This window comes from Nicotiana sylvestris, chromosome 1, assembly GCF_000393655.2.
Source record: "Nicotiana sylvestris chromosome 1, ASM39365v2, whole genome shotgun sequence".
NCBI classification, from domain to species: Eukaryota; Viridiplantae; Streptophyta; class Magnoliopsida; order Solanales; family Solanaceae; genus Nicotiana; species Nicotiana sylvestris.
Window position 1 is genome coordinate 604,575 of NC_091057.1, and position 15,499 is coordinate 620,073.

Below are 15,499 nucleotides of genomic sequence, written 5' to 3' on the forward strand. Positions count from 1 at the left end.
TATGGGAGGTGAGTGATCAAATCAAGAAGAGGCTGACCATCATATATCGTCCAAAATGAGATTTCTCTTTGCCAGGATAGAGATATATCCAAGGATTTCCAATCAACCTTTTTCCTATAAAACACAAAAAAAAAAGTCCATTTGTCGTGTATCGTATCGCATATAAAGTTGTGTTGATTTTTTTTTTTTTTTTTTTGGCAATCTGCTAGGTAAGCGTCTAGGGCTAAGTATTTTATTAATAAAAGAACAGAAAAATACAACAAATAGAAAAAGTACAAATAAGGGGGACAATAGCACCAATATTGTTACCCATATGCTGTGTTGATTCCATTATGATGGTTTCCTCTTTAAACAACTGGCTAGCATATAAATTCCAGAATTAGAGGTAGGATAAAAAGAAATATATTAAATTATAGAGCTACATTCGTAATTCTAACATACTACAATAATTGAAAATACAACGCCCCAAAGTAGATCAACAGGACTAACATCCATCCTTGATATAGAACATCTAGTTTTACAAAAACAACTACAGATAGCAACAACACATATATTTCGCTTCAAACAACTCAATCTTTAAACCCAAAATAAGACTTCTAAATTACCTAAAAATTATTAAAATCGAAAAAAAAATATGTAGTGTTGGGGTCTATATAGACTAGTACTGTATTCTGGGCCGGGCTCGGGCCTGGGCCTTCGTGGGCCAAACGGGCCGGGATTCGTGGGCCCGGGCTCTGGCGGTCCCGGCCCTGACGGTCCCGGGCTTCGTGGGCTCACCTGGTGAACCGGCCCGTGACGGGCCTAAGCCCATGTGGTCCTGGGCTAAACGGGCCGGGTTCGTGGGCTTCGCGGGCCTAGCGGGTTTTTTTTTAAGGCAATTTATTGTAGTATCATGGCTATATTAAAAATATATATGTAGTATATATGTAGAAATCTAATTATTAAAGTGCTTGACGGAAAAGAAAAATAACAAAACAATAGTAAAACACTAAATTGTCATGCATAATAAATTAATAACAAAGTACAACATGAAGCATATTAATATATATATATATATATATATATATAGTATACTAGTATAGAATGTTATGTATATATATTTCATTTTATATTTTCTTGTAGTATATATTGTATGTTATGTATATATATATCCCCTTATATAGTTTCTTGTAGTGTATATTGTTGTTATGTAAATATATATTCTCTTATATATTTTCTTGTAGTATATATATTGTATCTTATGTATATATATTATAACTTATTACTTATATATTTTCTTGTAGTATATATTGTAAGCACGTGATTTTTGACCCTCCCCGAGAATTTTCACATTTTTAGTGTGAATATGTGAAATTGGGTCTAGTATAGCTATTTTAACTATTTTTACTTTATTTCGTTGCAAAAAGAAAATTTCAAAAAATATATATATAAATTTTAGTTTATGTATCTCTCATAAACTTGAAAAATACAAAAATTGTACTTTATTTTGGTACTTTATATAAATTCGAAAATTACAAAAAAAATATAGTTCTATTAATGTTTGCAGTCATTATAATACAAAAAATATTATTTCATATTTTTGTCTTTATTAAAAAAAATGAAAATTACAAAAAAATAGTTTTATTAATATTTTATAGTCATTTTAACTTTGAAAAAAAATACAAAAATATTACTTCATATTTTATCTTAATATTTACGAAAATTACAAAAAAAAATAGTTTTATTAATATTTTGTAGCTATTTTAAATCCTTAAAAATATTTAAAAAAAAAGATATAGTTTTGTTAAATACTAGTCTTATTTTTGGTAGTTATTTTGCTTACATAGGATTAGTTAAGCAACGTGTTCCTATTTCTCGGGTCCGGGCAAAAGAATAATATTCGGGTTCAAACTACCCGGTTTTAGGCCTAATTTCGGACCTAACCCATAATAAACCGTGTCCAGGACACATGGGGAACCCCACCACGCGTGGGGGACATAAACCTTGAACCCCACCACGCGTGGGGCTCATTTTTCTTGACAAACCCATGTCAAATACACGGACAAACCTGGAAAAGAGGGGACTGGGAATTTTTTTGGGAAAAAGACGGTTCACGCTTCTTCTTCTTAAAGAAGAAGAAGCAGAAACCCTAAGGCCTCCGTCCATAACCACCACCCTAAAACAGCTTCCCCCTCCTTGTCATCAAACCACCCCGTCACCTCCAAGCCATCACCACCTACGTCCGCAACCCCACCAGATTCCAACCAGCCCCCCCCCCCGACGCCGGAACCCAGCAAAAGGACCCAAACAACCCGTCAGCCACCTTCCTCGTCGGAACTCCATCGTCGACCACGTCCAAACACCAAGCAAAACCCAGCAGCCATCGTCGACCACTATACACGACGTCCTCCGTCGTTACTGTCCCCAACCCACTGTCCAAGCGCCATAACCATCGACGAAAACCACCTCCATCTCGCACCCCGTCGTCACCCCCACCAAACACGACCACTCCTCGATCCTCCATTAAACCCTGTCGAGCAGCAGCTGCTGATGCTGCTGCTGCGTTTCGTTCTTCTCCTCCAAGCAAGTTAAACCCAAAAAACCAGTCGCTACCAGCTTAGTCCTCGACCACGAACGAAGCCCAGCTCTTGTTGCGTCGTCACTGCCCAAACAGCCCGTTGCACCCCCCGTCGTCAAACACTGCCCGTTGGGCCCACAGTCGTCGACCAAACAGTCCGTCAGTGAGGTCGAGTTGAAGTCGAGTTCCAGTCCAAAGTCCAAAAGTTGAGTTGAGGTCCGGTTCGTCGAGTTTGTTCCGGGGTTTGCGTTGTTGTTCCTTGTTCAGTGAAGTCCGGTTCGAGTTCCGTAGGAAGCACTGTTTGTCGTTCTAGGGTTGTCGAGGTTCGAAGGTTGGTGTTCTTCGTCCCTTGTTTCATTTTGTTCGTTTCGCATGTTATGATTCAAGGCAAATGAGAGTATTTGATATTGATGAATGTCGACAATGCAATTTTGTTGTTTTGTTAAAAATGTTTATTTTTATGGATAGTTACTGCATGTTTAAAGTGAATGTGAGAATGTATGAACGGTTTGCGAGTCATCTTGGTTGAATCGTTTTTTTATTTTACCATGGATATTATTATTTATTAGAATCGTTGTTTTCATTTAACCTCAGATGACGTCATGGGTAGAAAATCTTAATTATTTTTAGGCTTGCCTTTAATAAAAATGAGACGAGCCTCGAAAAAAATGCACAAATTGCGGGGCCCTCACAAAATATATGTATTAAATACTTAGATTCCGAGATGGGCCATTTAACAAATTTCACGGCCCTCCCCAAAAACAATAATGCGTTGGTTGCTTTAGGCGCGTCTTAATAATGTATCTCCCTGAACTCGGGTGCACATTTATGTGACCCAAATCCAAATCTCAACGAAATCGAAATGTGTCTATAACCACGGGTGCATTGATTGTGACGTGGTATGAGATGCATTTCCATGACGTTGCAAATTCCTTTTTTTTAATAATGAATGAGATGAGCCTCGCCAAATAAAAATGCAAATTGCGGGGCCCTCAATAATTAGTCATAATAAATACTTAGAATTTGGGATGGACCGTTTAGTGAATTTCACTGCCTTCCCTAAAGATAATAACGCGTTAGCCTCTTTAGACGCGAATTTAATCAAATTACTTTCTTAAACTCGGGTGTGCATTTCATGCGACCCAAATCCAAATCCTAAAACATCAAATAAAATATGTTTCGGATTGTGGGTGCATTTCATGTGACACAGTCCAAAGATATGTTTTAAGCGATGTTCACATTCCTAAAAAATAATGATAATAAAGCGGTAAAAGATAAAATTTGCACATGGTTCATAATTGTATTAAAAATCAGATAAATAAGCCGAATATAACAGTTGAGCGACCGTGCTAGAACCACGGAACTCGGGAATGCCTAACACCTTCTCCCGGGTTAACAGAATTCCTTATCCGGATTTCTGGTACGCAGACTATAATATAGAGTCATTATTTTCCTCGATTCGGGATTAAAATTGGTGACTTGGGACACCCTAAATCTCCCAAGTGGCGACTCTGAAATAATTAAACCAATCCCGTTTCGATTGTCCTTTAATTGGAAAAAACTCCCCTGCGCCCCCTCGGGTGCGGAAAAAGGAGGTGTGACAGCTCTGGCGACTCCGCTGGGGACTGACCCAGAGCCACTGGTTCAGGGTTAAGAATTCGAGCTTAAAATAATTGTTATTATTTGGCTTTATCTATTATCTGATTTTTACATGTTTGAGCCTAATGTGTTAAATGCTGCTTTTACCGCTTTGATATTATTTGAACTGTATATAAACTGTGCCGAAACCCATATCCTTTCTGAGTCTTCTGAATCATGAAGAAGGGTGTACTTCGTACGACTTCTTTTCTGTATAGTGTCAAATCCCAATTTAGAACGAGGTTCGGACAAGTTGCTAAGCCGGTGAAGCTTCTGTATTCCCGGTACGCTGCCCCCCCTCGGCTCGAGCTGTCCGCTCGGGTAAGCCAGGTCTAGAACAAACACCCAGGTCTGAACCTAGTATAACAAAGCCACATGCCGGATCCCTAGTAGGAACGTTTATTTGCATCATGTGCATTTGACTTAGGGGACTCAACACAGGGGTTGGGTCCGTCTAGGACAAGCAACCTGAAAATAATAGACCATCTTATGGCATCCTATGTGCTACATGTTGTATTCAGTCAAGGGCGAATGGGTCATTTGGTCATTTCCAGCATGATGTTATTTTAATCAAAGCATGGGGAACATTTGTGGAATCCAAGAAGCCTTGGAATTCCCTATGTCCCCCACGCTTGCTTTTTGGGAAAACACATGGGGAACATTTGTGGAATCCAAGAAGTCTTGGAATTCCCATATGTCCCCCACGCTTCATATGTTGGGAAAAGCGCATGGGGAGCATTTGCGGAATCCAAGAAGTCTTGGAAATCGTTATGTCTCCCACGCCACATTTTTGAAAATAATAATAAATATAAAAAAATAAAAATACATATAAAAACAAAGCATGGAAATTCAAAAGATTTTGTATGTCTTCATCATTTTCCACGAATTAAAAAAAAACTTGAAAAAAAATGAGAAAATAACAGTGTAGAGATATAACTACTTATTTTTATAAAAAAAAAAAAAACGAATGTCCGAGTAGTATCGAAACTCTGCCGAAATTTTGAAAATGAAAAAAAATGTCTTATTAGTTTGTTATATTAAAAGCAAAGGAAAAATAGAAAAAAATCATCATTGTTCTTTCAAAAAAAAAATAGAAAAAAAATATAGTTTGTTTTGCCATGAAAAGAGTCTTATTTTTTTTATTTTTTTTTTAAAAAAAATGTTTTTTTATTCGTTTATGAAAATGCAAAAATAAAAAAATAATAAAAGAGTCTTTCTTTATTTGTCACAAATAAATATGTATATATATATAAATCCAAAAAGTTTTTTTTTAAATTTCCAAAAATATATATAAATATATATATATATATATATATATATATATATATATATATATATATATATATGTCTTTATTTGTTGCAAAAATATTTGTCTTGCCAAAAAGTCTAGAAAAGTTTTTAGACCCCCAATTTTCAAAACAATAAAAATCCAAAAATATTTTCCATTATGGACTTCTTTAGAAAGTCATTCTAATTGTTTTTTTTAAAAAAATAATAATAATAATAATAAAAAAGAAAATCCGAAAATATTTTGATTCTTCTTTCAAAATTGAAAAGAAAATTCAAAATTCAAAAAAAACATTTTGAGAAGCATTTCTTTTATTAAAAGTAAAATTCCGAAAAAAATATTTTCTTCTTCTTCTTTAGAATAAAAAAAAAAAGCAAATGAAATTCAAAAATATATCTTAGAAGTATTTCTTTCAAAAAAGGATCAATCAAAAATCCAAAAAAAAATATACTTCATTTCTTCTTTTAAAGTAGTTCTTTCATAAATTCAAAAAAGTTTAGTTCATCTACTTATTCCTGATTGCCCGAACTACGCGGGTTTGATTCTCACCGGATGTGAGATACGTAGGCAACCCTCATCGGGTCCAACCCCACCTTTTGCTAAAAAAACCAAAAACAAACAAATAATGAAAAACATGTCGAATTTTAAAAGAGTCGTAAATAAGTCAGGTGATGTTGTTTTGTCATAAATAGTCGAATGTTCCCGAAAGGGACGCCGAAAGGCTGACTTTGCGTAAACAGCCACCTTTTTGGGTCATTTTTTTAAAAAGATTTGGTCCAGTTGACCCACACAGCCTTAAAAATCTTCGTCTCCGGGACGTTGAAAGGCCGTGCTTGCAATATTGAGTTTTCTAATTTGAAAAACGACAAAAGAGTCATAAATAAGTCAGGTGATGTTGTTTTGTCATAAATAGTCGAATGTTCCCGAAAGGGACGCCGGAAGGCTGACTTTGCATAAATAGCCACCTTCGGGTCATGTTTAGAATTTTTGGTCCAAGTTGACCCACACAGCCTTATAAATCTTCGTCCCCGAGGCGCTGAAGGGCCGTGTTTACAACGCCAAGTCTTTTATTGTAATTTGAAAAGAAAAAAAATCAAAGAGTCAGCGGTCATGTGAATACCGTCTTTTGTCATAATAAGCCGAGCCAGCTTCGGCCGCATCTTAAACCGTTCTTGCCGAAATAGCCTTAGAGTATCTTTCAGTTGTCGAAAGGTTATTTTCGTAAAAGAATGGACAAGTTTGTAAAGTGTCGAAATAATCCTCCCCGGCCTCAAAATTCATGTGAAATTTGGAAGGGGCCACATTTGCAAAAAATAACCATTTGGTTGCATTTGTCGAACAGAGAAAGGGAGCTGGAATTTTGTTTTTGAGTCTACCAATCTTTTGATTAGAACATGCGGGTTGTTTGATTTTCAAGTTTGCGGGTCATCTTTAAATCCTTGAAACCCAGTTTGTTTCAATATGAAAATTGAAAAAATGTTCATTATTGTTTATCTTTTATTGGTCCGAACTACGCAAGGTCTGATTCATGCGGGGTCATGATACGTAGGCAATCTCCATAAGATTCGACCACACACACAAAAAAAATGATAAAAAAGAGAAAAAAAAGAAAAAGAAAAACAAAGGTAAAAAATAAATAAATAAATAAATAAATATATATATTGATAATAATAAGGACCGACTGAGTCCATTCTAACATATTTGGTTTTGAATTGTGAAGAAAGTTGAGGTGGTTGGTTTGTGCCTCAAAGAAAATGACAACTAACGTCGAAGCTGTTACAAGTGCTCCAGAGACTCAGAGTGGGAAGGTTCCTCGTCATGAGTCACAATTTGCGACACAACAAGAGCAGTACCACTCTCCTGAGTACCACTCGTACTCGTTTGATCTTGCTGCAAAAACTGAGAAGCCTGCCCGAAAGATGGTACAGGAAGAAATGACCCGAAGAGTGAAAAGCTTAGAACAATGGTTGGAGAACATGCAAGGGTTGGCAGGCCAAAAGAGTGATGCCTTCAAAGATCTATGTATGTTCCCCGATGTCCACTTGCCGCCTGGTTTCAAGACCCCCAAATTTGAAAAGTACGATGGACATGGAGATCCCATAGCCCACCTGAAAAGGTATTGCAATCAACTGAGAGGGGCAGGAAGAAATGAAAAATTGTTGATGGCTTATTTTGTGGAAAGCCTTACGGGAGTAGCCTCCGAATGGTTTATGGATCAAGACACGTCTCGCTGGTATGTCTGGGATGACATGGCACAGGCCTTTGTCAGACAGTTCCAATACAACATCGACATTCCCCCAGACCGCATGTCCCTTTCAAACCTGAAGAAGAAACCAAGTGAAAGTTTCAGGGAATATGCCATAAAATGGAGAGAGCAAGCAGCTCGAGTTAAGCCACCCATGGATGACCACGAGCTAATTACTGTCTTCCTTCAAGCGCAAGAGCCAGATTACTTTCAAAACATGGTGTCCGCAGTTGGCAAAACCTTCTCGGAAGCAATCAAAATTGGAGAAATGGTAGAGAATGGTCTTAAGACAGGCAAAATTATAAGTCAAGCTGTTCTTAAAGCCGCAACTCAGGCTGTCCGGGTTGAGTCAGATAATCTTAGCGACACAAATGAGGAGATTGAAGAAATCATGATGACATCAGGGTCTAGAAGAGGTCCCAGGAGAACATCTCGAAGGTATGAGCAGCCTCCTCAGGTTTTCTATGGCTCCCCTGAGCAGTATTATCCACCTCAGGACGCTCAATACTCTGTCGCTCCACCTCAGTATGTTGTCCAGCCACCAAAACACCCCAGGAGGCGAGCACGAGCATCACAAAATCTCCAGAAGTCTCCACAAAATTTTCAGATGCCCTATAACCCACAGCCAAGCCAGTGGTATAAAGGGGAACAAAGGTTGAAAGATAATTTTACACCAATAGGAGAGTCCTATGAAAGCTTATTTGAGAAATTAAAGAATCATGACATGATTGCACCTATTCCTCCAAATCGTGTGGACCCACGTGCAAGAAGCTTTGACCCTTCTAAAAGGTGTGAATACCATTCCAATGTCCAGGGGCACAATGTTGAAAGCTGTCGGGATTTGAAAAGAGAAATAGAAAGAATGATCCAAGAAGGGCGGATTGTGATCAATAACAGTGACATGGAGCACTCGAACCCTATCGAGAAGAGGTTGATGAGATTGAAGCTGGTAATGGTCTCGGCAGTATTGATGCAAAGCTCAGTGGCTAAAATGCCAATTTTGATAAAGTGGGAGGACGTTTTGTTCCTTGGTCAGCAAGAGAGAAGCTTGTGGTGGCTCATTTTGTTGTCATTTCTGTTGTTCGGATTATTAGGGTTATGAGTCGGATGTTGTCTTGTCCAGTTTGTTTTTAGGATTTTTGTTCTGGATTGTTTTGCTTGTTTTGTTATTTAAACCATTTCACCGGTAGTCTAATACAAAGTCCAGTCTTTTATTATTTCCAGTCATCTTTTTGTTTAGTCCTTTTACCATTTTTGTTCGATGCCGATTCTAGGGACATGACATGCGCACACACTTTGGGCCTAGTCTTTAAAGTTAATCATAAAACCCTGGAAAGGCGATCAGACCATTTAAAGAAAATAAGGACGGTTTGAGATTATTCAGAGCTCGAGTCATGTGGAACTGGGGCAAGTTAAACACAAAGAAAACCGTTAAAGAAAGATTCGCCTAAATTGGCATGAGGGTCGTTCATAATAATGAGAATGAGAGTGTCGCCCAACGGTGCTTTAGAAGTGACAAATGAACAAACAGATGTTGAATATAATTGTCAAGTCCAGCACCATCAGAAGAGACTACAAATTTAAATCGTGTTGTTTGCATTTGGCATATTTTGAAGACTGGAATGACGAAGGCATTTTGTTCTGCTACCCAAACACTTTATCCTTCGTTACCCCTTTTGAGCCTTATTTATTTTTCTTTCATACCCCTCGTTCGGAATCAGTAACAACGAAAAAAAAGAGAAAGAAAGAAAACAACAACGAAAACAAAGAGAAAAAAAAAGAAAAAGAAAAGAAAAGAAAATTGATAACAAAAAAAAAGAATCAAATGAAAAAGAGGAATTGGGAACTACGTTTGACCTGATTCCTCAAAGAGGATACGTAGCGCTTCACGGCTCGGTCATAGTTTTGAAAAACGAAGAAATCATCAATTAAAATATCCCCAAGCAAGAAACTGGGGCAAAAAGTTGCGTTTGATGTAAATAAATCTAATTCCGAAGGTTGTAACTAATAACCCAAAATTAATGTATTTTTGAGCCTTTTATACCCTTTCTTTCTAACCTATCCAAAACCCACATTACGGTCCCAAAGAAAGACCTTCTGATCATTCTTCAAAAGATGCCAAGTCAGACAAATGAAGAGTCTTACCGACGAACATAACATTCTGTTCCACAGCAGAAAGGACTCTAATCTCCAACAGAAAGAGTCATACCGGCAACACTCCAAATCCCCCAGCTGGAGAGAGATATAAAACGAGAGAGTCTTATTGGTGAAAACCTTCACAGGCACCATAAGGCGATGAAAGCTGAGAGAAAAGCCAAAAGTGAGAGAGACTTGATAGTGAAAACCCTTCGGGCACTACAAGTCGAATAAGATCAAGAATCAGATGGGGAATCACCAATTGAAGATCTTGAAAGATGATTGACGGCAGAGGATAGGCCACATACGCATGTCATGGCCATTAGAGTCGGTATCTGCGTTTGATAGGTTTTTATTTATAGTTTCTTTTGTAAAAGAGTCACCGTTTCCTTTGTCTTTTATTTTGTTTCTGCTATCTTTCTCCTTTCATAAAAAATTTCCCCAATAGAGTCTGTCCGGTCAGAACAAGTATGAAATGACTTTAAAATATGCCATCAGCTTTCCAAAATGAGATCTGACTAGTATATCCAAATGGTATAGTCAGCAAGGAACAAGCGCGAGGCCAGTGCCAATAAAGATATCCCCAGCAAAGAGGAATTGACAAAAGGATTGACGAGCGTCAAGAGAGATATCCTTGCCAAAACCAAGGTTATAAACCTCAAAGGCCAAGGCCCATGAACAGAGCAAGGAGAGCAGTGAGCATGATTTGGCGAAATCCATACTAGACTAAAAGGTCGGGGAAATGCCAGTTTCCAAGCTATGCCACAAAAGAAGAGGGATATCCCCCAGCAGGAAGGGATTATCCCCAGCACATAAGATAATCCCCAACAAGTTGTGGAGCACAGAGAAAGGGAGGAGAAAAGGAAAGCCATCCCAGTAGGAGTATCACAACCAACCACCATGTTTTAAACTAACAAATTTTGTTTGATTTGAAGCAGGTAGCGGAAATGGCATTGATGCCAGAACTGCATGCCACAAGGGGTATTATCAAACTGGGGCAGAAAATTTTCCTTCCATTTAGAAAATTTTCTGGAAGTCAGGTACCCCCAGCTGATAACATTTTACCCCCAGCAGGTAAGTAAATAATTCCTCAACAGTGTTATCCCTAGCAGTTGCGATGGGTCTAACACAAGGTTGAAAAGTCGGTATCCTCAGCGGTTAGACTTCAAAGGAGGAAGCTAATAATAATAATAATAATAATAATAAATAAATAAATAAATAAAAAGAATAATAATAAAAAATGGGGAAGGTAGAAAATGAAAATTCATCCCAATCCCCAGCAAGTATTCGAGGTAAGACATTTTCAAGTCTTAAAGATATTTTGGGTTCATCCGCCCTCAAATAGGATATGTCGGGTTCATCCGCCCTCAAATAGGATATGTTGGGTTCATCCGCCCTCAAATAGGATATGTCGGGTTCATCCGCCCTCAAATAGGATATGTTGGGTTCATCCGCCCTCAAATAGGATATGTTGGGTTCATCCGCCCTCAAATAGGATATGTTGGGTTAATCCGCCCTCAAATAGGATCTGTCGGGTTCATCCGCCCTCAAATAGGATCTGTTGGGTTCATCCGCCCTCAAATAGGATATGTTGGGTTCATCCGCCCTCAAATAGGATCTGTCGGGTTCATCCGCCCTCAAATAGGATATGTCGGGTTCATCCGCCCTCAAATAGGATCTGTTGGGTTCATCCGCCCTCAAATAGGATATGTTGGGTTCATCCGCCCTCAAATAGGATCTGTCGGGTTCATCCGCCCTCAAATAGGATCCGTTGGGTTCATCCGCCCTCAAATAGGATAGGTTGGGTTAATCCGCCCTCAAATAGGATCTGTTGGGTTCATCCGCCCTCAAATAGGATATGTTGGGTTAATCCGCCCTCAAATAGGATCTGTCGGGTTCATCCGCCCTCAAATAGGATCTGTTGGGTTCATCCGCCCTCAAATAGGATATGTCGGGTTCATCCGCCCTCAAATAGGATATGTTGGGTTCATCCGCCCTCAAATAGGATATGTTGGTTTCAGTCTTTTTATTTTAAGTGTTGAAGTTGGGAGCCCGCCCAGATAATAGAGGCATACATTCAGTTTTTACTTTCAAGTGTTGAAGTTGGGAGCCCGCCCAGATAACAGAGGCATACATTTCAGTCTTTACGTTTCAAGTATTGAAGTTGGGAGCCCGCCCAGATAACAGAGGCATACATTTCCTTCCTAAGTTGATTTCACCAATAGGAGACGCACTTCCTAAGTTAAGTTCACCAATAGGAGACGCACTTCCTAAAAAGTTTCACCGATAGGAGACGCACTTCCTAAGTTAAGTTTTACCAATAGGAGACGCACTTCCTAGATCCATTGTACCAATAGGAGACGCACTTCCTAAGTTTATTGTATCCAATAGGAGATGCATTTCCTCCTAAGTGGTTGTTAAAGATAAAAAAAAACAAAAAAAAAAAAAATGACCTAGTCTGATGAACCTTCTCCTAGGATCAAAATCTTAGTCTGATGAATTTTTCTCCTAAGGTAGAGACCTAGTCTGACGAACCTTCTCCTAGGATCAAAATCTTAGTCTGATGAATCTTTCTCCTAAGATAACCAAAAAACAAAAAATGACCTAGTCTGATGAACCTTCTCCTAGGATCAAAATCTTAGTCTGATGAATTTTTCTCCTAAGGTAGAGACCTAGTCTGACGAACCTTCTCCTAGGATCAAAATCTTAGTCTGATGAATCTTTCTCCTAAGATAACCAAAAAACAAAAAAAACCTAGTCTGATGAACCTTCTCCTAGGATCAAAATCTTAGTCTGACGAATTTTTCTCCTAAGATAGAGACCTAGTCTGACGAACCTTCTCCTAGGATCCAAATCTTAGTCTGATGAATCTTTCTCCTAAGATAACCAAAAAACAAAAAATGACCTAGTCTGATGAACCTTCTCCTAGGATCAAAATCTTAGTCTGATGAATTTTTCTCCTAAGGTAGAGACCTAGTCTGACGAACCTTCTCCTAGGATCAAAATCTTAGTCTGATGAATCTTTCTCCTAAGATAACCAAAAAACAAAAAAAACCTAGTCTGATGAACCTTCTCCTAGGATCAAAATCTTAGTCTGACGAATTTTTCTCCTAAGATAGAGACCTAGTCTGACGAACCTTCTCCTAGGATCCAAATCTTAGTCTGATGAATCTTTCTCCTAAGATAACCAAAAAACAAAAAATGACCTAGTCTGATGAACCTTCTCCTAGGATCAAAATCTTAGTCTGATGAATTTTTCTCCTAAGGTAGAGACCTAGTCTAACGAACCTTCTCCTAGGATCAAAATCTTAGTCTGATGAATCTTTCTCCTAAGATAACCAAAAAACAAAAAAAACCTAGTCTGATGAACCTTCTCCTAGGATCAAAATCTTAGTCTGACGAATTTTTCTCCTAAGATAGAGACCTAGTCTGACGAACCTTCTCCTAGGATCCAAATCTTAGTCTGATGAATCTTTCTCCTAAGATAACCAAAAAACAAAAAATGACCTAGTCTGATGAACCTTCTCCTAGGATCAAAATCTTAGTCTGATGAATCTTTCTCCTAAGATACCAAAAAGAAAAGACCTAGTCTGATGAACCTTCTCCTAGGATCAAAATCTTAGTCTGACGAATTTTTCTCCTAAGATAGAGACCTAGTCTGACGAACCTTCTCCTAGGATCAAAATCTTAGTCCGATGAATCTTTCTCCTAAGATGCTAAAAAAAACATTTTGAAAAAAAAGAGTCATTTTCCTAAATCCAGGCGCCCACCTGTATAACGAGAGGAATACATTCAGTCTTTACTTTTCAGGTGTTGAAATTGGGAGCCCGCCCAAAGAACAGAGGCATACATTCCAGTCTTTAAATTTCTTGTCAGGCACCCACTTGTATAACGAGAGGAATACATTTCAGTCTTTTTCATTACAAGTGTTGAAGTTGGGAGCCCGCCCATAGAACAGAGGAATACATTTCAGTCCTTACATTTCAAGCATTGAAGTTAGGCGCCCACCTGTATAACAAGGGAATACATCCTAATCTAGTGTTTAGTTCACTCTCAGCACTGCATCAGTAGTATCAGTGGGCTACGATTTTGCTAACGACTCACAAACCTTCCCAGTGCAAACTGGGTTAGGAAATTTTGTTTGTTTTGTTTGTTTTGATTGTCAGGGGCCTGCCTGTAGAGCAGAAGATTGTTATATGTCAAAGATTGAAGAAGTTAGGGGTCCGCCTGTAGAACAGCGGGATCGTTCAAAGTCAAGCCGTAACCCATTGGAAGGCAGAAGGCTACAACAAAAATCCCCAGCACTCAATCCAAGATAGAAGCAACAAGAAGCTCGCCCCAAGAATGCAAGTCAACAGTCTGAGAGGGTCAACAAAAGCTAGTCACAAAAACAAAAAAAACAAAAAAAAAAGAAGAAAAAGAAGAAAAATGAATGAATCCAAAGCACGGAAGTGGAGAACAGATGTGATCTGCTCAAGAACTAGCGCCTACAACTAGCAAGTATCAAGGTTCAAATCCAAAGTCTGTATGAAGCACCATTCAAGACTCAAGACCAAGTTTCAGAAGACTTAAGAGATAGGAATCCTTGTAACTAGTAGCTGATAGGCTTAGTTAGTCTTTTTCAGTTTTCATTTTTGTTGTAATGACAGGACCGCGGACCGGAACCTCAACGGAACGGCACCTCGATCGGCTCTTCACCTCGGTACACTTCACTATCTCTCTCATTTCCGAACTACACGTGGCCTGATTCCTGTATAACCAAGGATATGTAGGCAGCTCAGATACCAGGGCTCGGTCACATTCCCTCCCTTTCCTTAAGTGTAGTCCGTCCAAGTAATGGTCGGGTCAAAAACACGTTTAGTCGTTCTTTGTCGGAAAACTCTTCGTGTTTCCAGTCAAAGAGGGGCAGCTGTAAGCACGTGATTTTTGACCCTCCCCGAGAATTTTCACATTTTTAGTGTGAATATGTGAAATTGGTTCTAGTATAGCTATTTTAACTATTTTTACTTTATTTCGTTGCAAAAAGAAAATCACAAAAAAAAAATATATAATTTTAGTTTATGTATTTCTCATAAACTTGAAAAATACAAAAAATTGTACTTTATTTTGGTACTTTATATAAATTCGAAAATTACAAAAATATATATATATAATTCTATTAATGTTTTGAAGTCGTTTTAATACAAAAAATATTATTTCATATTTTTGTCTTTATTAAAAAAAACGAAAATTACAAAAAAATGGTTTTATTAATATTTTATAGTCGTTTTAACTTTGAAAAAATACAAAAATAGTACTTCATATTTTATCTTAATATTTACGAAAATTACAAAAAAATAGTTTTATTAATATTTTTGTAGCTATTTTAAAATCTTGAAAAATATTTAAAAATATATAGTTTTGTTTAAATACTAGTCTTATTTTTGGTAGTTATTTTGCTTACATAGGACTAGTTAAGCAACGTGTTCCTATTTCTCGGGTCCGGGCAAAAGAATAATATTCGGGTTCAAACTACCCGGTTTTAGGCCTAATTTCGGACCTAACCCATAATAAACCGTGTCCAGGACACATGGGGAACCCCACCACGCGTGGGGGACATAAACCTTGAACCCCACCACGCGTGGGGCTCATTTTT